The sequence below is a fragment of the Lolium perenne genome, chromosome 2 (assembly GCF_019359855.2).
Source record: "Lolium perenne isolate Kyuss_39 chromosome 2, Kyuss_2.0, whole genome shotgun sequence".
NCBI classification, from domain to species: Eukaryota; Viridiplantae; Streptophyta; class Magnoliopsida; order Poales; family Poaceae; genus Lolium; species Lolium perenne.
In genome coordinates, this window is record NC_067245.2 from 174017174 (window position 1) to 174040368 (window position 23195).

General features: G+C 41.4%; 1 long non-coding RNA gene across 1 annotated transcript; it reads left to right on the forward strand.

The window, feature by feature from the left end:
- The first annotated feature begins 1171 nt into the window (after positions 1–1171).
- On the forward strand, positions 1172–3796 carry LOC127333975 (uncharacterized). Its single transcript, XR_007871773.2, has 4 exons — positions 1172–1478; positions 1582–1821; positions 2606–2659; positions 3527–3796. It is a non-coding gene; the product is annotated as an uncharacterized lncRNA (long non-coding RNA).
- The last annotated feature ends 19399 nt before the right edge of the window (positions 3797–23195 follow it).

Here is a 23195-nt window from a genome sequence, read left to right on the forward strand (position 1 = left end):
GCGCATCATACCTTCCTCTTGGGGTTCCCAACGAACGTGTGAGTTACACGCCATCAAGCTCTTTTTCTGGCGCCGTTGCCGGGGAGATCAAGACACGCTGCAAGGGGAGTCTCCACTTCTCAATCTCTTTACTTTGTTTTTGTCTTGCTTAGTTTTATTTACTACTTTGTTTGCTGCACTAAATCAAAATACAAAAAAATTAGTTGCTAGTTTTACTTTACTTGCTATCTTGTTTGCTATATCAAAAACACAAAAAAATTAGTTACTTGCATTTACTTTACTTATTTCATCATGTTTCCTTTTAATTTTACCACGAAAGACATACCGGTAGGACGTGGGTCTATAATTGGGAGAAATAATATAGAGGAATTTTTCAACCATGTTAGTACCATTGAAAATTTTGAAGATAGACACTTGGTAGACCTTGCGCCTACTTATGAAATTGCTGCTGCGCATTTAGTTCGCCTGTTGGAAACTAAATTTGTTAATCTTAATCCTATAATCCAACACATGTTTCTCACACTTGGTGATATGGAAGAAGGGGAAAAGAAAGATTTTGTTTTAGAAACCCTTCTTAGAGAATTTGGTGGTCTAGCAAGAGAAGCTAGAAAGGTCTTTGCTAAATTTAATATGCTTGGTTCGCATACTAATTTTGTTAGTCTCCTTGAAAAGATGGACATGGATAGAATAAGATACACTAATAATATTGATGATGGTGGGGAGATCAAAGCACCAATACCATGTAAGCTCTTAGCTATGAATGATGCACTAGAAAATAACTATGCTTGGCTTGTTTGTAACATCCTAAAAACTGTGCATTTTCGAATTCATGCATTGCATCACATCAGCATGTAAAATTTTCAGTTTTAGAAAATGTTTTACTTGTATCTTGCATAAAAGTTTTATACTGCTAGTATTGCTCCTTGTTAATTAATCTATATGCATACTATATTTACCCTAGTGCTTTACTGGATTGGGGCTGTGCCCAGTATATCCAGTACTGTACTGAGAGTTTTTACAAATTTTCGTATTTTTATTTTGCGTCAGTTTTGTAGCCTGTAGTTAATTCAGTAATTTCAGAAAAGAAAACAGAGAAGAAAAAGAAAGAAAAAAAAAATGAAAAGAACCCGCCGGCCGGCCAGGCCAAACGGCCCAGCCAACCCGCGCGAGACCAGCACAGCAGCGAAGCACGGGGCTTTTCTCATCCCGTTCTCTTTTCTTTTCTTTTCCTGATCGTGGGTCCCGCAGAGCATCTTCAACCTCAGCCAAAACTCCAGCCTCTGTACGTGAACGAGACGGAGAAGTAGTCCGCGAAAATCTCAACAATTTTGTTAGCGTTTGCCACGGATTCTTCGACCTATAAATACCCCCAAACCTCCTCTATTTTATTCCCCTAAAATCCCCAATTTTTGCGCCGCCAGGCTGCGCAAATTTCTCGCCGGAGTTCGAGCCGCCGCCGCCATCGCTGAGCTTCGGAGGTTGATGTCGTCGTCGTCTCAGACCTCCTGAGACCCTCTCGCCTACGCCAATATCTTCCCCTTGATCTACGACCTCGTTCTCATCCTTTTACCCCATCTACAGACCACTAAGGAGCCGGAAAATTGTCGCCGGAGTTGGGCCGAAGACAAGAACGACCAGCTGAGTGTGCCGCCCGGTGTTGTCGTCGTCCCGTCGTCGCCGTCGTTCAGGATCGCGAGAACCTTCGTCAAGAACACCGCCGGTACTGCCACTGTCCGCCGCATCGCTCAGACCACCTCGTCGCCGTTGTGGGCTATCCGGAGACGCCCGCCCGAGCCATCACCTTGCCCCGTCTGTGCCATAGTAAGCCACAGCTTTCACTTTGGAATAGAATTAGCAAATCCTCCGTATGCCACTAGATCTGAATCCAAGGGTCACTGTAGGCTGTAGCTCAAATAACTGAACCGTACTGTCTCGTACCTCCTAATCGATCGATCATGCAGTTGGTGCTAGCTTGTTCACGCATATAATCTTTGAAAATTCATAACAAATAATCTATAGCTCCGTTTTAGATGATTCCTTTTGCATTGAGTTCATAATTGAATTCCCTGCAACTTTCGTGTAGAAAGTTTCTCCATCCGAGAAACTTTTCCTGACAGCTTTTCGGATAAAATTATTAATAAACCGCGAAATGTTTAATCTTGTAAAATTCATTATTAAAATTTCGTAACTCGGTTTTGAACAAATAATATATCGTTGGATTCAGAAAAATGAGAAGAATATTTTGGTACTGTTAGTTTGTACTGTTACCAAACTTGCGAATTTTGCAATTTAAAATCGTGTATATAGTATTTTTAGTATATTTTAAATTCTGTAAAATATTTTAATATGAATCCAACGCCAAATTGCAGATACTTAAATTGCCTATCCACCAGTATGCCTACAAGAGATATTAGAAACTATTTTATACATACATATTTTGTTCATGGTTAAATGGCTATTTGAAATCTTTATTGCATAAAGTAATTGTTTATAAAAAATGTTTGATATCAAATTTCTTTCCAGAGCATGCATGCATATTTTCATTATGTGTTATACCTGTTTGTGTTGTTTGGTGTTTGATTGTGAATTGTTTTGCTTGCGTTAGATTGCCCGGATTGCAACGAGTGCGATTGCGACGACTGTCTGAACACCGACCAAGGCAAGTGTCACAAACTCAATATCCTACTGTTTTCTATGCATTGGTAGTAGTTTTATGTGCATACTGTTTTCAAATTGCTGGCCCTGGGATATTATCAAAGTGGAGAGGTTGCGAGAGATAAATGTTTTATTCTCTTAATGAAAACAACCATGTCAAATTAATACACCCCTGGGTGGTAAGTGGTAATGCTTGGTTTATGTTGAGTGGTTGCACCGGGGTCATTTCTATGGCAGCACCGTGTGCATCACACTTGAGGTTGGCCACCCAGGAACAAAGAGATTTGCCCGGTTTTCTTGTTTTAGTAGCTTCCAGTACAACCACATGCTATATGGGCTCTGGCTAGATTGAGTAGGTTGCGAGAACTCGACCCAATGTACAGAGGGTGGTAGATATTGGTAGGATGGAGCGCGTCCATTGTGGTTGAGGTATTGCTTCTGAAAGGTCTTGTCCTAGTCGACATCTGTCCATTTGAGCAAAATGCGCATCATGGAAGAAGAACAGACTAGGTCATGTGGGGAATGTGTACAGCCTCTCGAGAGTGTCAAATCTAAGTACTTAGCCGTGTCCCCAGTTACGGACATCTATGAGCAATTAGAGCTTGAAACTATTGGATGATCTCGTCAGTCGAATTTCTGAATATTAATGCACCAGGTGGATTATGGGTAGTAATTAGTCTTATTGATATACTATGTTTTAAATAAATGTTTTGAGAGTAGGAAAAAAAACAAAACTGGCTTTACGCAAATATGAACTCCACCTGCCAAATATCATGTAGTTATAGGCGCCAGAAAAGCCACCATATGACATCTTGCCATTTCCATTCCAAGGGTAATGACCCTTCGGGGCTGCAATGTTTTTATGTTGCAGGTTATTCTGAAGACGAGTAAGAGATACCGTAGGTTGCGAGCTTACACCCAACATGTTCGCCTGTGGCGTGATGGAGCTCTTCGTTTATTTATTTGCTGCTTGAACTATGTTATTTTCAGCTAGCCTTGAGCTATGCGCTTTGTAATAATTATACCATGGATCATACGTTGTAATAATTGACGCATTTGCTATTCTGGTTATTCATCGAACTGTGTGTGCTAGCGATTGATCCAAGGGACTAGCACAGAAAGCACAGAGATTCAATCTGTATTCAGGTTGTGTCGCTTCATTGTTCCTGAAAATTTGTTTGATGAGAGTAGCACACCTAAGACTAATGAAAAGGGAGATGCTAAAACTTATGTATCTAATATACTATGCCTGGTTGAGAAAACTCCACACCCCGCTGAGAATACACCACCCTTTGATAATACTTGATGCACACTTTCTGCGCCTAGCTGAAAGGCGTTAAAGAAAAGCGCTTATGGGAGACAACCCATGTTTTTACCTACAGTACTTTGTTTTTATTTTGTGTCTTGGAAGTTGTTTACTACTGTAGAAACCTCTCCTTATCTTAGTTTTGTGTTTTGTTGTGCCAAGTAAAGCCGTTGATAGAAAAGTTCATACTAGATTTGGATTACTGCGCAGATACAGATTTCTTTGCTGTCACGAATCTGGGCTGTTTTCCCCTGTAGGTAACTCAGAAAATTATGCCAATTTACGTGAGTGATCCTCAGATATGTACGCAACTTTCATTCAATTTGAGCATTTTCATTTGAGCAAGTCTGGTGCCATTTTAAAATTCGTCAATACGAACTGTTCTGTTTTGACAGATTCTGCCTTTTATTTCGCATTGCCTCTTTTGCTATGTTGGATGAATTTCTTTGATCCATTAATGTCCAGTAGCTTTATGCAATGTCCAGAAGTGTTAAGAATGATTGTGTCACCTCTGAATATGTTAATTTTTATTGTGCACTAACCCTCTAATGAGTTGTTCTAAGTTTGGTGTGGAGGAAGTTTTCAAGGATCAAGAGAGGAGTATGATGCAACATGATCAAGGAGAGTGAAAGCTCTAAGCTTGGGGATGCCCCGGTGGTTCACCCCTGCATATATCAAGAAGACTCAAGCGTCTAAGCTTGGGGATGCCCAAGGCATCCCCTTCTTCATCGACAACATTATCAGGTTCCTCCCCTGAAACTATATTTTTATTCCATCACATCTTATGTGCTTTGCTTGGAGCGTCGGTTTGTTTTTGTTTTTTATTTTGTTTGAATAAAATGGATCCTAGCATTCACTTTATGGGAGAGAGACACGCTCCGCTGTAGCATATGGACAAGTATGTCCTTAGCTTCTACTCATAGTATTCATGGCGAAGTTTCTTCTTCGTTAAATTGTTATATGGTTGGAATTGGAAAATGATACATGTAGAAATTGCTATAATGTCTTGGGTAATGTGATACTTGGCAATTGTTGTGCTCATGTTTAAGCTCTTGCATCATATGCTTTGCACCCATTAATGAAGAAATACATAGAGCATGCTAAAATTTGGTTTGCATATTTGGTTTCTCTAAGGTCTAGATAATATCTAGTATTGAGTTTGAACAACAAGGAAGACGGTGTAGAGTCTTATAATGTTTACAATATGTCTCTTATGTGAGTTTTGCTGCACCCGTTCATCCTTGTGTTTGTTTCAAATAACCTTGCTAGCCTAAACCTTGTATCGAGAGGGAATACTTCTCATGCATCCAAAATACTTGAGCCAACCACTATGCCATTTGTGTCCACCATACCTACCTACTACATGGTATTTTCCGCCATTCCAAAGTAAATTGCTTGAGTGCTACCTTTAAAATTCCATCATTCACCTTTGCAATATATAGCTCATGGGACAAATAGCTTAAAAACTATTGTGGTATTGAATATGTACTTATGCACTTTATCTCTTATTAAGTTGCTTGTTGTGCGATAACCATGTTCACTGGGGACGCCATCAACTACTTTTTGTTGAATTTCATGTGAGTTGCTATGCATGTTCGTCTTGTCTGAAGTAAGAGCGATCTACCACCTTATGGTTAAGCATGCATATTGTTAGAGAAGAACATTGGGCCGCTAACTAAAGCCATGATCCATGGTGGAAGTTTCAGTTTTGGACATATATCCTCAATCTCATATGAGAAAATTATTAATTGTTGTTACATGCTTATGCATAAAAGAGGAGTCCATTATCTGTTGTCTATGTTGTCCCGGTATGGATGTCTAAGTTGAGAATAATCAATAGCGAGAAATCCAATGCGAGCTTTCTCCTTAGACCTTTGTACAGGCGGCATAGAGGTACCCCTTTGTGACACTTGGTTAAAACATGTGCATTGTGATGATCCGGTAGTCCAAGCTAATTAGGACAAGGTGCGGGCACTATTAGTATACTATGCATGAGGCTTGCAACTTATAAGATATAATTTACATGATACATATGCTTTATTACTACCGTTGACAAAATTGTTTCATGTTTTCAAAATCAAAGCTCTAGCACAAATACGATGTCGATGCTTTTCCTCTATGGAGGACAATTCTTTTACTTTCAATGTTGAGTCAGTTCACCTATTTCTCTCCACCTCAAGAAGCAAACACTTGTGTGAACTGTGCATTGATTCCTACATACTTGCTTATTGCACTTGTTATATTACTCTATGTTGACAATATCCATGAGATATACATGTTACAAGTTGAAAGCAACCGCTGAAACTTAATCTTCTTTTGTGTTGCTTCAATACCTTTACTTTGAATTATTGCTTTATGAGTTAACTCTTATGCAAGACTTATTTATGCTTGTCTTGAAGTGCTATTCATGAAAAGTCTTTGCTTTATGATTCACTTGTTTACTCATGTCATATACATTGTTTTGATCGCTGCATTCACTACATATGCTTTACAAATAGTATGATCAAGGTTATGATGGCATGTCACTCCAGAAATTATCTGTGTTATCGTTTTACCTGCTCGGGACGAGCAGAACTAAGCTTGGGGATGCTGATACGTCTCCGACGTATTGATAATTTCTTATGTTCTATGCCACATTATTGATGTTATCTACATGTTTTATGCACACTTTATGTCATATTCGTGCATTTTCTGGAACTAACCTATTAACAAGATGCCGAAGTGCCGATTCTTTGTTTTACTGCTGTTTTTGGTATCAGAAATCCTAGTAACGAAATATTCTCGGAATTGGACGAAATCAACGCCCAGGGTCCTATTTTGCCACGAAGCTTCCAGAAGTCCGAAGAAGAGACGAAGAGGGGCCACGAGGGGGCCACACCCTAGGGCGGCGCGGCCCCCCCTTGGCCGCGCGGCCCTGTGGTGTGGGGCCCTCGTGCCGCCTCTTGACCTGCCCTTCCGCCTACTTAAAGCCTCCGTGACGAAACCCCCAGTACCGAGAGCCACGATACGGAAAACCTTCCGAGAGACGCCGCCGCCGCCGATCCCATCTCGGGGATCCAGAGATCGCCTCCGGCACCCTGCCGGAGAGGGGAATCATCTCCCGGAGGACTCTACGCCGCCATGGTCGCCTCCGGAGTGATGTGTGAGTAGTTTACCCCTGGACTATGGGTACATAGCAGTAGCTAGATGGTTGTCTTCTCCCCATTGTGCTATCATTGTCGGATCTTGTGAGCTGCCTAACATGATCAAGATCATCTATCTGTAATTCTATATGTTGCGTTTGTTGGGATCCGATGAATAGAGAATACTTGTTATGTTGATTATCAAAGTTATATCTATGTGTTGTTTATGATCTTGCATGCTCTCCGTTACTAGTAGATGCTCTGGCCAAGTAGATGCTTGTAACTCCAAGAGGGAGTATTTATGCTCGATAGTGGGTTCATGCCTGCATTGACACACAGGACGATGTGAGAAAGTTCTAAGGTTGTGTTGTGTTGTTGCCACTAGGGATAAAACATTGATGCTATGTCTAAGGATGTAGTTGTTGATTACATTACGCACCATACTTAATGCAATTGTCTGTTGCTTTGCAACTTAATACTGGAGGGGGTTCGGATGATAACCTGAAGGTGGACTTTTTAGGCATAGATGCAGTTGGATGGCGGTCTATGTACTTTGTCGTAATGCCCAATTAAATCTCACTATACTCATCATAATATGTATGTGCATGGTCATGCCCTCTTTATTTGTCAATTGCCCAACTGTAATTTGTTCACCCAACATGCTGTTTATCTTATGGGAGAGACACCTCTAGTGAACTGTGGACCCCGGTCCAATTCTCTATACTGAAATACAATCTCTTGCAATCTTGTTCTCTTTGTTTTACGCAAACAATCATCTTCCACACAATACGGTTAATCCTTTGTTACAGCAAGCCGGTGAGATTGACAACCTCACTGTTTCGTTGGGGCAAAGTACTTTGGTTGTGTTGTGCAGGTTCCACGTTGGCGCCGGAATCCCTGGTGTTGCGCCGCACTACATCCCGCCGCCATCAACCTTCAACGTGCTTCTTGGCTCCTCCTGGTTCGATAAACCTTGGTTTCTTTCTGAGGGAAAACTTGCTGCTGTGCGCATCATACCTTCCTCTTGGGGTTCCCAACGAACGTGTGAGTTACACGCCATCAATGTGCTGGTCCTAGGGAGGCGAAGAAAACCTCCGGAGTCTATGTTGAAGTGGACACCACCGAAAGTAGCATCCATGTCGCTAGATGATCCTGCAGGGATCAAGTGAGGCGCTTCGTGGTGTGGCACAAACTCAAAGGACCCACAGCGGATTGGATCTCTTAGTTCTGCTGGCGTCGGCGACTCGAGTAAGAACGCCGCGGATGTGACTGGTACTGCCGATGACTTGCCTGGTGCCGACAGGCTTCCCACAGACGGCGCCAATTGTCGAGGGTACTCCTCGGCAATGCCCTCCAATTGGGGCTTAGGGTTGATGGAATCCTGCAAGCTGACACGAGACATCGGTTCACAGACAAGCGGGGAGAGCGATTTACCCAGGTTCGAGGCCCTCGATAAGGTAAAACCCTTACGTCCTTCCTGTCTATTCTTGATTGTGAAGATATTGGGTTACAATGGGGTGCCGAATAGTTCAGCTGAGATCTCGTCGAGAGGCTAAGTGCTGCGGCGACCTAGCTCTGGACTTTTGGTGGCTAAGACTGCTAAAATTGATTGTGTGTCCCTCGGCAGTCCCTCTCCTGGCCTTTATATAAGGGGCCAGGTCTCAAGAGGTCTAACCGAGTACGACTAGGTTTACAGTAGTTTTAAATCTAATCTTTCCTTGTTCGGCTGCTTCCTTGTCTTGCCCGTCAAGGGATCTTCTGGTGCGCCATCCGGGTGGCTCGTCTTGCCTCCAAGTGCCTTCATGGGCCTCCAACTAGTTAATACAGGATAGGGCAATGTCGGTTACCCGAAGGGTAATGCCCACATCACCAGTTGTTGTAGATCCTGAAGGATGAAGTCCAGCCCAGGAACAGGAAGCCGGATCCCAACCGACCTACAAAGGAGGCCGGATCCGTGAAGGCCCATGAAGTATCCGGATCCAGCACGTTCTTAGAGGAAGGCGGATCCTTGACGTACACTGCAAGATATTGTACCGTAGTTAGGCAACTTGTATTCCGGCTAGGACTCTCTGTGTAAACCCTAGATCCGTGCGCCTTTATAAGCCGGATCCTGGGAGCCCTAGAGGCACAACCACAACTCATTGTAACAACGCGAAAGCGCCCGGATAATTCCAGACAAGCAGCAGTAGGCCCTGTCATTGTGCAGGTGTTCCGAAGCTGGGTAAATCGCGTACCACCGTACCGTGTGCACTCCGCCCTATGGCCCCTACTTCTTCTCCCCCTCGTGAGGATCCCTCCTCCGAGGCACCATCGAATAGGCAACGACACCGGCGATTCGACGCCCGCACGGAAGGACTACTAGTACAACCCGACTCAGCACGTTTTGGTGAACCTAACAGTACCAGCGCCCCCCTACATGGTCGCCAGAGCTTGCTCGATGGCGAGGCCGAGCGGCGGCGCTCGCAGGCTACCGGTGCGGGCACGATTGAGGGCGAAATCAAAGAAGCTAGGGGGTGCTTGAGCACCAGTGGCTCACCCTGAGTACGGTGCGCGTGACGGCGAGGTCGGAGATGGTCTGGTTCGCCGGATTTGGTGTCGCCGGCCGGCGGAGAGTTGAGGTTGACGACGGTGCTATAGATCACCATGCTCGATTCCTTTTGCAGGCAGAGCAAGTCGAGCATGACGGAGACGATGGTGGTTACGGCGAGGCTCGGGGAGGGCTACATCGACGGCGATGGTCGGAGTCTGTGCATGCTAGGGTTTCGATTTGGGGCAGAAATAGAGCAGAAGAGGGGAAATGGAGGACTCCTGCGCGTTTTGTACGGACTTTGGCGTGCGCTGGCAGTCAAAATCGGCGGCGACCGCGGGACGTGGTGTTGGGCGTCGCGGTGGCGAGCTCCTGGGCGTGCAGAGAAGGAGACGAAGACGACGATGTCTTCCTCGTCTTTATCCACATGAAGGGGTACTTGGGCCACGATGGGATGTGCTGGGCTGGTGTTGCTGGGCTGCCTGGTGGGCTACACGGCCAGGTAAGGTCCTTTTCTCTTTTTCATTTCTATTTTTATTCCCTGTTTTCCTTTTCTATTTTGCATTTTGTTTTAAATTCAATTTAAATTATTTTATACCATGAAGGTATTTTATAATTTGAACTTCATTGGGACTAAATAAAGGGTCATTGTATTTCTGAATTATTCTTGAGTGATCATTTAATATAGGTGAGATTTATTGTAAATTTTGATTAAGCATGATTTTATACACTATTTTAATTTCCTTTTTCCCGTGGATCAATTTTATTTGGAATGATTAAAGTTGATACTTGATACGTCTCCGACGTATCGATAATTTCTTATGTTCCATGCCACATTATTGATGTTATCTACATGTTTTATGCACACTTTATGTCATATTCGTGCATTTTCTGGAACTAACCTATTAACAAGATGCCGAAGTGCCGATTCTTTGTTTCTGCTGTTTTTTGGTTTCAGAAATCCTAGTAAGGAAATATTCTCGGAATTGGACGAAATCAAAGCCCAGGGGCCTATTTTTCCACGAAGCTTCCAGAAGTCCGAAGGAGAGACGAAGAGGGGCCACGGAGGGGCCACACCCTAGGGCGCGGCCCCCCTTGGCCGCGCGGCCCTGTGGTGTGGGGCCCCCGTGCCGCCTCTTGACCTGCCCTTCCGCCTATAAAAAGTCTCCGTGACGAAAACCCCAGTACCGAGAACCACGATACGGAAAACCTTCCAGAGACGCCGCCGCCGCCGATCCCATCTCGGGGGATCCAGGAGATCGCCTCCGGCACCCTGCCGGAGAGGGGAATCATCTCCCGGAGGACTCTACGCCGCCATGGTCGCCTCCGGTGTGATGTGTGAGTAGTCTACCCCTGGACTATGGGTCCATAGCAGTAGCTAGATGGTTGTCTTCTCCCCATTGTGCTATCATTGTCGGATCTTGTGAGCTGCCTAACATGATCAAGATCATCTATCTGTAATTCTATATGTTGCGTTTGTTGGGATCCGATGAATAGAGAATACTTGTTATGTTGATTATCAAAGCTATGCTTATGTGTTGTTTATGATCTTGCATGCTTTCCGTTACTAGTAGATGCTCTGGCCAAGTAGATGCTTGTAACTCCAAGAGGGAGTACTTATGCTCGATAGTGGGTTCATGCCTGCATTGACACAGGACGATGTGGAGAAAGTTCTAAGGTTGTGTTGTGCTGTTGCCACTAGGGATAAAACATTAGTGCTATGTTCAAGGATGTAGTCACTAGTTACATTACGCGCCATACTTAATGCAATTGTCTGTTGTTAGCAACTTAATACTGGAGGGGGTTCGGATGATAACCTGAAGGTGGACTTTTTAGGCATAGATGCAGTTGGATGACGGTCTATGTACTTTGTCGTAATGCCCAATTAAATCTCACTATACTCATCATGATATGTATGTGCATGGTCATGCTCTCTTTATTTGTCAATTGCCCAACTGTAATTTGTTCACCCAACATGCTGTTTGTCTTATGGGAGAGACACCTCTAGTGAACTGTGGACCCCGGTCCAATTCTCTTTACTGAAATACAATCTACTGCAATACTTGTTCTACTGTTTTCTGCAAACAATCATCTTCCACACAATACGGTTAACTCTTTGTTACAGCAAGCCGGTGAGATTGACAACCTCACTGTTTCGTTGGGGCAAAGTATCTTGGTTGTGTTGTGCAGGTTCCACGTTGGCGCCGGAATCCCTAGTGTTGCGCCGCACTACATCCCGCCGCCCTCAACCTTCAACGTGCTTCTTGGCTCCTCCTGGTTCGATAAACCTTGGTTTCTTTCTGAGGGAAAACTTGCTGCTGTGCGCATCATACCTTCCTCTTGGGGTTGCCCAACGAACGTGTGAAATACACGCCATCAAGCTCTTTTTAAGGCGCCGTTGCAGGGAGATCAAGACACGCTGCAAGGGGAGTCTCCACTTCTCAATCTCTTTACTTTGTTTTTGTCTTGCTTAGTTTTATTTACTACTTTGTTTGCTGCACTAAATCAAAATACAAAAAAATTAGTTACTTGTTTTACTTTATAATATCATGCATGTTTTTATTACACTAGTTTGGCATAATGGACAAGAATGATCTTCTTATTCTATTTCCTGATTTAAAACATGGATTGTTTGATGCGAAAATTAAAAAACCTATGGAATCTTATTTGCATGCTGGTAGTAATATTAGTATGAACGCTTTGAACACCATTGTTGATAATAATATAGAAAGTTCTAAGCTTGGGGAAGCTGGTTTTCATGATCTTTTTATTCCCCCAAGCATTGAGGAGAAAATTTACTTTGATGATACTTTGCCTCCTATTTATGATAATGATATTGGTCTTTTAATACCACCTGTTATGGAGGATAAATATGATTATGATTACAATATGCCTCCTATATTTGATGTTGAGAATAATAATGATAGCTACTTTGTTGAATTTGCTCCCACTACAACTAATAAAATTGATTATGCCTATGTAGAGAGTAATAATTTTATGCATGAGACTCATGATAAGAATGCTTTATGTGATAGTTATATTGTTGAGTTTGTTCATAATGCCTCTGAAAATTATTATGAGAGAGGAAAATATGGTTGTAGAAATTTTCATGTTACTAAAATGCCTCTCTATGTGCTGAAATTTTTGAAGTTACACTTGTTTTATCTTCCTGATCTTGTCATTTTGCTCTTCATGAATTTATTTATGTACAAGGTTCCTTTTCATAGGAAGCATGTTAGACTTAAATGTGTTTTGGATTTGCTTCTTGATGCTCTCTTTTGCTTCAAATACTATTTCTTGCGAGTGCATCATTAAAACTGCTGAGCCCATCTTAATGGCTATAAAGAAAGAACTTCTTGGGAGATAACCCATGTGTTATTTTGCTACAGTACTTTGTTTTTATTTTGTGTCTTGGAAGTTGTTTACTACTGTAGTAACCTCTCCTTATCTTAGTTTTGTGTTTTGTTGTGCCAAGTTAAGCCGTTGATAGAAAAGTAAGTACTAGATTTGGATTACTGCACAGTTCCAGATTTCTTTGCTGTCACGAATCTGAGTCCACCTCCCTGTAGGAAGCTCAGAAAATTAAGCCAATTTACGTGCATGATCCTCAGATATGTACGCAACTTTCATTCAATTTGAGCATTTTCATCTGAGCAAGTCTGGTGCCATTTTAAAATTCGTCAATACGAACTGTTCTGTTTTGACAGATTCTGCCTTTTATTTCGCATTGCCTCTTTTGCTATGTTGGATGAATTTCTTTGATCCACTAATGTCCAGTAGCATTATGCAATGTCCAGAAGTGTTAAGAATGATTGTGTCACCTCTGAATATGTCAATTTATAATGTGCACTAACCCTCTAATGAGTTGTTTCGAGTTTGGTGTGGAGGAAGTTTTCAAGGATCAAGAGAGGAGTATGATGCAACATGATCAAGGAGAGTGAAAGCTCTAAGCTTGGGGATGCACCCGGTGGTTCACCCCTGCATATATCAAGAAGACTCAAGCGTCTAAGCTTGGGGATGCCCAAGGCATCCCCTTCTTCATCGACAACATTATCAGGTTCCTCCCCTGAAACTATATTTTTATTCCATCACATCTTATGTGCTTTTTCTTGGAGCGTCGGTTTGTTTTTGTTTTTGTTTTGTTTGAATAAAATGGATCCTAGCATTCACTTTATGGGAGAGAGACACGCTCCGCTGTAGCATATGGACAAGTATGTCCTTGGTTTCTACTCATAGTATTCATGGCGAAGTTTCTTCTTCGTTAAATTGTCATATGGTTGGAATTGGAAAATGATACATGTAGTAATTGCTATAAATGTCTTGGGTAATGTGATACTTGGCAATTGTTGTGCTCATGATTAAGCTCTTGCATCATATGCTTTGCACCCATTAATGAAGAAATACATAGAGCATGCTAAAATTTGGTTTGCATATTTGGTTTCTCTAAGGTCTAGATAATTTCTAGTATTGAGTTTGAACAACAAGGAAGACGGTGTAGAGTCTTATAATGTTTTCAATATGTCTTTTATGTGAGTTTTGCTGCACCGGTTCATCCTTGTGTTTGTTTCAAATAAGCCTTGCTAGCCTAAACCTTGTATCGAGAGGGAATACTTCTCATGCATCCAAAATACTTGAGCCAACCACTATGCCATTTGTGTCCACCATACCTACCTATACTACATGGTATTTTCCGCCATTCCAAAGTAAATTGCTTGAGTGCTACCTTTAAAAATTCCATCATTCACCTTTGCAATATATAGCTCATGGGACAAATAGCTTAAAAACTATTGTGGTATTGAATATGTAATTATGCACTTTATCTCTTATTAAGTTGCTTGTTGTGCGATAACCATGTTTACTGGGGACGCCATCAACTTTTCATTGTTGAATTTCATGTGAGTTGCTATGCATGTTCGTCTTGTCTGAAGTAAGGGCGATCTACACTGAGTTGAATGGTTTGAGCATGCATATTGTGAGAGAAGAACATTGGGCCGCTAACCGAAGCCATGTTCCATGGTGGAAGTTTCAGTTTTGGACAAACATCCTCAAATCTCTAATGAGAAAAGAATTAATTGTTGTTGAATGCTTAAAGCATTAAAAGAGGAGTCCATTATCTGTTGTCTATGTTGTCCCGGTATGGATGTCTAAGTTGAGAATAATCAAAAGCGAGAAATCCAAATGCGAGCTTTCTCCTTAGACCTTTGTACAGGCGGCATAGAGGTACCCCTTTGTGATACTTGGTTAAAGCATATGTATTGCGGTGATAATCCAGGTAGTCCAAGCTAATTAGGACAAGGTGCGGGCACTATTAGTACGCTATGCATGAGGCTTGCAACTTATAGGATATAATTTACATGATGCATATGCTTTATTACTACCGTTGACAAAATTGTTTCATGTTTTCAAAATCAAAGCTCTAGCACAAATATAGCAATCGATGCTTTTCCTCTATGAGGACCATTCTTTTACTTTCAATGTTGAGTCAGTTCACCTATTTCTCTCCACCTCAAGAAGCAAACACTTGTGTGAACTATGCATTGATTCCTACATACTTGCTTATTGCACTTATTATATTACTCTATGTTGACAATATCCATGAGATATACATGTTACAAGTTGAAAGCAACCGCTGAAACTTAATCTTCTTTTGTGTTGCTTCAATATCTCTACTTTGAATTATTGCTTTATGAGTTAACTCTTATGCAAGACTTATTGATGCTTGTCTTGAAGTGCTATTCATGAAAAGTCTTTGCTTTATGATTCACTTGTTTACTCATGTCATATACATTGTTTTGATCGCTGCATTCACTACATATGCTTTACAAATAGTATGATCAAGATTATGATGGCATGTCACTCCAGAAATTATCTGTGTTATCGTTTTACCTGCTCGGGACGAGCAGAACTAAGCTTGGGGATGCTGATACGTCTCCGACGTATCGATAATTTCTTATGTTCCATGCCACATTATTGATGTTATCTACATGTTTTATGCACACTTTATGTCATATTCGTGCATTTTCTGGAACTAACCTATTAACAAGATGCCGAAGTGCCGATTCTTTGTTTTCTGCTGTTTTTTGGTTTCAGAAATCCTAGTAAGGAAATATTCTCGGAATTGGACGAAATCAAAGCCCGGGGGCCTATTTTTCCACGAAGCTTCCGTAAGTCCGCAGGAGAGACGAAGAGGGGCCACGGAGGGGCCACACCCTAGGGCGGCGCGGCCCCCCCCTGGGCCGCGCGGCCCTGTGGTGTGGGGCCCCCGTGCCGCCTCTTGACCTGCCCTTCCGCCTATAAAAAGTCTCCGTGACGAAAACCCCAGTACCGAGAACCACGATACGGAAAACCTTCCAGAGACGCCGCCGCCGCCGATCCCATCTCGGGGGCTCCGGGAGATCGCCTCCGGCACCCTGCCGGAGAGGGGAATCATCTCCCGGAGGACTCTACGCCGCCATGGTCGCCTCCGGTGTGATGTGTGAGTAGTCTACCCCTGGACTATGTGTCCATAGCAGTAGCTAGATGGTTGTCTTCTCCCCATTGTGCTATCATTGTCGGATCTTGTGAGCTGCCTAACATGATCAAGATCATCTATCTGTAATTCTATATGTTGCGTTTGTTGGGATCCGATGAATAGAGAATACTTGTTATGTTGATTATCAAAGCTATGCTTATGTGTTGTTTATGATCTTGCATGCTTTCCGTTACTAGTAGATGCTCTGGCCAAGTAGATGCTTGTAACTCCAAGAGGGAGTACTTATGCTCGATAGTGGGTTCATGCCTACATTGACACAGGACGATGTGTGAAAGTTCTAAGGTTGTGTTGTCTTGTTGCCACTAGGGATAAAACATTAGTGCTATGTTCAAGGATGTAGTCACTAGTTACATTACGCGCCATACTTAATGCAATTGTCTGTTGTTAGCAACTTAATACTGGAGGGGGTTCGGATGATAACCTGAAGGTGGACTTTTTAGGCATAGATGCAGTTGGATGACGGTCTATGTACTTTGTCGTAATGCCCAATTAAATCTCACTATACTCATCATGATATGTATGTGCATGGTCATGCTCTCTTTATTTGTCAATTGCCCAACTGTAATTTGTTCACCCAACATGCTGTTTGTCTTATGGGAGAGACACCTCTAGTGAACTGTGGACCCCGGTCCAATTCTCTTTACTGAAATACAATCTACTGCAATACTTGTTCTACTGTTTTCTGCAAACAATCATCTTCCACACAATACGGTTAACTCTTTGTTACAGCAAGCCGGTGAGATTGACAACCTCACTGTTTCGTTGGGGCAAAGTATCTTGGTTGTGTTGTGCAGGTTCCACGTTGGCGCCGGAATCCCTGGTGTTGCGCCGCACTACATCCCGCCGCCATCAACCTTCAACGTGCTTCTTGGCTCCTCCTGGTTCGATAAACCTTGGTTTCTTTCTGAGGGAAAACTTGCTGCTGTGCGCATCATACCTTCCTCTTGGGGTTGCCCAACGAACGTGTGAAATACACGCCATCAATACTTTCTACTCAAAGTACTTCAGAGATTGTTATTAGGGCTTAGTTTCTATTTGAGGAATTGGTCACTTCCACATGATTTTATGTGAGCACCAATGTATTAGCGTTTTATAGTTTCTATGATAACCCCATTATTAAGGTTAATACTATCATTATCTTTGAAAGTATATAAATAGGTATTGTTTCCATTATGGTTGATCTTGGTTACAAAGATAAATGGTTGATCACTACACATATGGTTTTAATTATAAAATGTAGCACAAGGTTTTCTTATGTTCAATAATTGAAGCATAAGATTTAATTAATGTGCAATTCTAGGATTCTAATGCTATTTTCCTAATGACACATGGGTTGGAACTCAGTGGTGGCTTAGGTTTTAGTTGTGATCACCCAAGGGATACACAAACTAGGGTTGAGATATAATTCTAGGTTGTAGATATGAGATGACACCATATTGCATTGGCTAGAGTTTAATCTCCCCTATTCATGATAAGGTGGTTACTTGCTTAATAGTTGTTGTTCTCCTTTAGTTACTAAGGACTTGAGAATTAGTTTTATCTTATACCAATAGATTTCTATTATTATCCTAAATTTATCATCAAAGTAACTAAAGTGGTTATGGTTCTTTTTATAGTTAGCTTTGGTTATATGGATGAATGGTTTCTCCCCATATAAAGTATAGAGTTTAACTCTAAGGTTTTCTTGTTTTCTTTAATTGAGGAATAAGTGAAATGTTGATAGGATTCTACTTATGATCACCAAGTGATTCACAAGTTAGGATTGAGGTATAACCTAGGGTTGCTTACTAATGATCTTCCTATAATTTCATGTGGTGAATGATATCTACTTATCATATAGGGTTTAACTTATAGCTTATTCTTCTATTTCTCCATAGCATGGTCATGACATTATCATGAGCAATTTATTCTCAATGGCTTCTACTCCCAATTCTTAGAGTATGTGGTCATTACCCAATTGTGATGATCATGCATGGTATGGGCTCCCTAAAGTATCACTAGGAGTATTTGGATATGGTTATACCAATTACCTCTTTCACTCCACAAGGACTTGGATTATACTCTTTGGTTCTATTTAAGGAATGATGATGTGATTATCTAAATATGTGGTCTGCCTAAGAATTCTACCTTGTTATCTTCTGTAGCTTGTTCTTCAGGAATTCTAATAAACCTGCATCTTGTGGCATGCCTCCACCTCCTAGATGCTTCATATTGATCCTAACTATTTTATGGAATGGCTCAATGTGTTGGTTTTCTTGCATCATGGTGCAAGATGATGAAATGGATGAAGTGTGAGGCTCCCTTTTATAGGCTTGAGAAGCTCTAGTATCATGACACATAGGTGGGTGACTCTTGTTTTGATTTGATGTGTAAGGTGCTTGGTGATGACCCACAAGTATAGGGGATCGCGATAGTCTTCGACGGAAGTAAAACCCAAATTTATTGATTCGACACAAGGGGAGGTAAAGAATACTTATAAGCCTTAACAACTGAGTTGTCAATTCAGCTGCACCTGGAAAAGCACTAGTAACAGGGGTGATGTGAAAGTAGCAGTAATATGAGAGCAGTAATGTGATAACACAGCAGCAGTAATAGCAATATGAGAGCAATGGCACCCGAAAATAGTTGATACTACTTCCAATGACATATAGAACGAGTATATAATGATGAGAGATGGACCGGGGTTCCCAGCGATCTACACTAGTGGTAACTCTCCAATAAGTGACAAGTGTTGGGTGAACAAATTACAGTTGGGCAATTGATAGGAATCAAAGCATTAAGATAGAACATCAGGCTTATTAATCATGTAGGCATGTTTTCCGTATATAGTCGTACGTGCTCGCAATGAGAAACTTGCACAACATCTTTTGTCCTACCAGCCGGTGGCAGCCGGGCCTCAAGGGAAACTACTGGATATTAAGGTACTCCTTTTAATAGAGTACCGGAGCAAAGCATTAACACACCGTGAAAACATGTGATCCTCACATCACTACCATCCCCTCCGGTTGTCCCGATTTCTGTCACTTCGGGGCCTTTGGTTCCGGACAGCGACATGTGCATACAACTTGTAGATACAATCTAAGCAATAAGTACAGAGCTCAAATCTAAGATCATGCCACTCGGGCCCTAGTGACAAGCATTAAGAATAACAAGATTGCAGCAACAATAACTTCACAAACTTTATAGATAGACTAATCATAATGTATCATCCATCGGATCCCAACAAACACAACACCGATTACATCAGATGGATCTCAATCATGTAAGGCAGCTCATGAGATCATTGTATTGAAGTACATGGAGGAGAGTATACCGACATAGCTACTGCTAGAACCCGTAGTCCATGGGGGAACTACTCACGGAGCATGATGGAGGCGGTGACGTTGATGGAGATGGCTTCCGGGGGCACTTCCCCGTTCCGGCAGGGTGCCGGAACAGAGTTCTGTCCCCCGAATTGGAGTTTCGCGACGGTGGCGGCGCCCCTGGAGACTTTCTGGAGTTTCATCAATTGGTACGGTGTTTTTAGGTCGAAAGGGCTTTTATAGGCGAAGAGGCGGCGCAGGGGGGCACCTGGGGGCACCACACCCTAGGCCGGCGCGGCCAGGGTCTGGCCCGCGCCGCCATGTGGTGTGGTGGCCCCCTGGCCCCTCTCCGACTCTTCTTCGGTGTTCTGGAGCCTTCCGGGAAAAATAGGAGGTTTGGCGTTGATTTCGTCCAATTCCGAGAATATTGCCCGAACAGCCTTTCTGGAACCAAAAACAGCAGAAAACAGGAACTGGCACTATGGCATCTCGTTAATAGGTTAGTTTCGGAAAACGCATAAAAACATCATAAAGTGCAAGCAAAACATGTAAGTATTGTCATAAAACAAGCATGGAACAACAGAAATTATGGATACGTCGGGGACGTATCAGCATCCCCAAGCTTAGTTCCTGCTCGTCCCGAGCAGGTAAACGATAAAAAAAAAGAATAATTTCTGTAGTGACATGCTACTTACATAACCTTGATCATACTATTACAAAGCATATGAAATGAATGAAGTGACTCAAGGCAATGATCTATAATTGCTAACAAGTAGATAACATATAGCAAAACTTTTCATGAATAGTACTTTCAAGACAAGCATCAAAAGTCTTGCACAAGAGTTAACTCATAAAGCAATAAATTCAAAGCAAAGGCATCGAAGCAACACAAAGGAAGATATAAGTTTCAGCAGTTGCTTTCAACTTTCAACATGCATATCTCATGGATATTGTCAACATAAAGTAATATGATGAATGCAAATATGCAAGTATGTAAGAATCAATGCACAATTAACACAAGTGTTTGCTTCTAAGATGGAAGGAGATAGGTGAACTGACTCAACATAAAAGTAAAAGAATGGTCCTTCAAAGAGGAAAGCATCGATTGCTATATTTGTGCTAGAGCTTTGGTTTTGAAAACATATAGAGAGCATAAAAAAGAGTAAAATTTTGAGAGGTGTTTGTTGTTGTCAACGAATGGTAATGGGTACACTAACTACCTCGCCAACCGGACTTTCAAGAGCGGCTCCCATTTTATTTTATTTTTGTGTGGCACTCCTTCCAACCTTTCTTTCACAAACCATGGCTAACTGAATCCTCCGGTGCCTGCCAACAATCTCATACCATGAAGGAGTGCCTTTTTATTTTAGTTTTATTATGATGATGACACTCCCCCCAACCTTTGCTTACACAAGCCATGGCTAACCGAATCCTTCGGGTGCCTTCCAACAATCACATACCATGGAGGAGTGTCTATTTAAGTTAATTAATTCGGGACTGGGAATCCCATTGCCAGCTCTTTTTGCAAAATTATTGGATAAGCGGATGTGCCACTAGTCCATATGAGAGTCCGTCAAAAGTAAATGACAAGGTTGAAAGCTAAACACCACATACTTCCTCATGAGCTATAAAACATTAACACAAATTGAGAAGCATTTTGAATTGTTTAAAGGTAGCACTCAAGCAATTTACTTTGGAATGGCAGGAAATACCACATAGTAGGTAGGTATGGTGGACACAAATGGCATAGGTTTTGGCTCAAGGTTTTTGGATGCACGAGAAGTATTCCCTCTCAGTACAAGGCTTTGGCTAGTAAGGTTGTTTGAAGCAAACACAAGTATGAACTGGTACAGCAAAACTTACATAAAAACATATTGCAAGCATTATAATACTCTACACTGTCTTCCTTGTTGCTCAAACACTTTTACCAGAAAATATCTAGACCTTAAGAGAGATCAATTATGCAAACCAATTTTAACAAGCATTGCGGTAGTTCTCCACTAATAGGTTTAATCTACATGCAAAAATTTATGATCTACTTGAGAGCTCAAAACAATTGCCAAGTATCAAATTATCCAAGACATATGAGGCATTTTCTGCTTCCAACCAAATAAAGATAAATATTGTAGCTTCCAACTTTTATTCATTGAACATTAAAAGTAAAACGAAGAACAAGTGTTCATATGAAAAAGCGGAGCGTGTCTCTCTCCCAAACAAGGATTGCTAGGATCCGATCTTATTCAAACATAAACAAAATGAAAAATAAACACACAGACGCTCCAAGTAAAGCACATATGATGTGACTGAATAAAAATATAGTTTCAGGGGAGGAACCTGATAAGTTGATGAAGAAGGGGATGCCTTGGGCATCCCCAAGCTTAGACGCTTGAGTCTTCTTGAAATATGCAGGGATGAACCATCGGGGCATCCCCAAGCTTAGACTTTTCACTCTTCTTGATCATATATCATCCTCCTCTCTTGACCCTTGAAAACTTCCTTCACACCAAACTTCTCATAAACTTCATTAGAGGGGTTAGTGCATAATCAAAAACTCACATGTTCAGAGGTGACACAATCATTCTTAACACTTCTGGACATTGCCCAAAGCTACTGGAGTTTAATGGAACAAAGAAATCCATCCCACATAGCAAAAGAGGCAATGCGAAATAAAAGGCAGAATCTGTCAAAACAGAACAGTCCGTAAAGACGAATTTTTAATAAATACTTCCGTTGCTCAAATCAGAAAACTCAAAACGAATGAAAGTTGCGTACATATCTGAGGAACAGGCACATAAATTGGCATATTTTTCTGATTTTTCTACAGAGACAACAGCCCAGATTCGTGACAGATAGAAATCTGTTTCTGCGCAGAAATCCAAATCTAGTATCAACCTTCGATTAGAGGCTTCACTTGGCACAACAAAACACAAAACTAAGATAAGGAGAGGTTGCTACAGTAGTAAACAACTTCCAAGACACAAATATAAAACAAAGTACTGTAGCAAAATAACACATGGGTTATCTCCCAAGAAGTTGCTTTCTTTATAGCCATTAAGATGGGCTCAGCAGTTTAAACGATGCACTCGCAAGAAATAGTATTTGAAGCAAAAGAGAGCATCAAGAAGCAATTTCAAAACACATTTAAGTCTAACATGCTTCCTATGAAAAGGAATCTTGTAAATAAACAAGTTCATGAAAAGCAAAGTAACAAGCATAGGAAGATAGAACAAGTGTAACTTCAAAATTTTAAGCATATAGAGAGGTGTTTTAGTACCATGCAAATCTCTACAACCATATTTTCCTCTCTCATAATAATTTTCAGTAGCTTCATGAACAAACTCAACAATATAACTATCACATGCAGCATACTTTTCATGATTTCCAAACACATAATTTTTATCAAGTTCAAGAATAGTGGAATTAAAACTTTCAAACTCACTTTTATTAATAATATAACAAGGTAGTTGATCAATCTCAAGAGATATGGGACTCATAGAATAAGTCAAGAACTCTCCAATCCCATTTTCATTAGTAGTACAATTAATTTTATCAAGTAACATAGGACCATCATCTAGAGATTTATCATAAACATTTGCTAAGCAAAATTCTTTAGTACCATGCATTTCGACATCAGGCACAAACAAAGCATTATTATAAGATTTATCAAAGTAGCATGGATTATCATATATAACAGTAGCATAATTATTCTCACAAGTTTTACTCTTAGGTAGTATTTCAAGAGAATCCACAG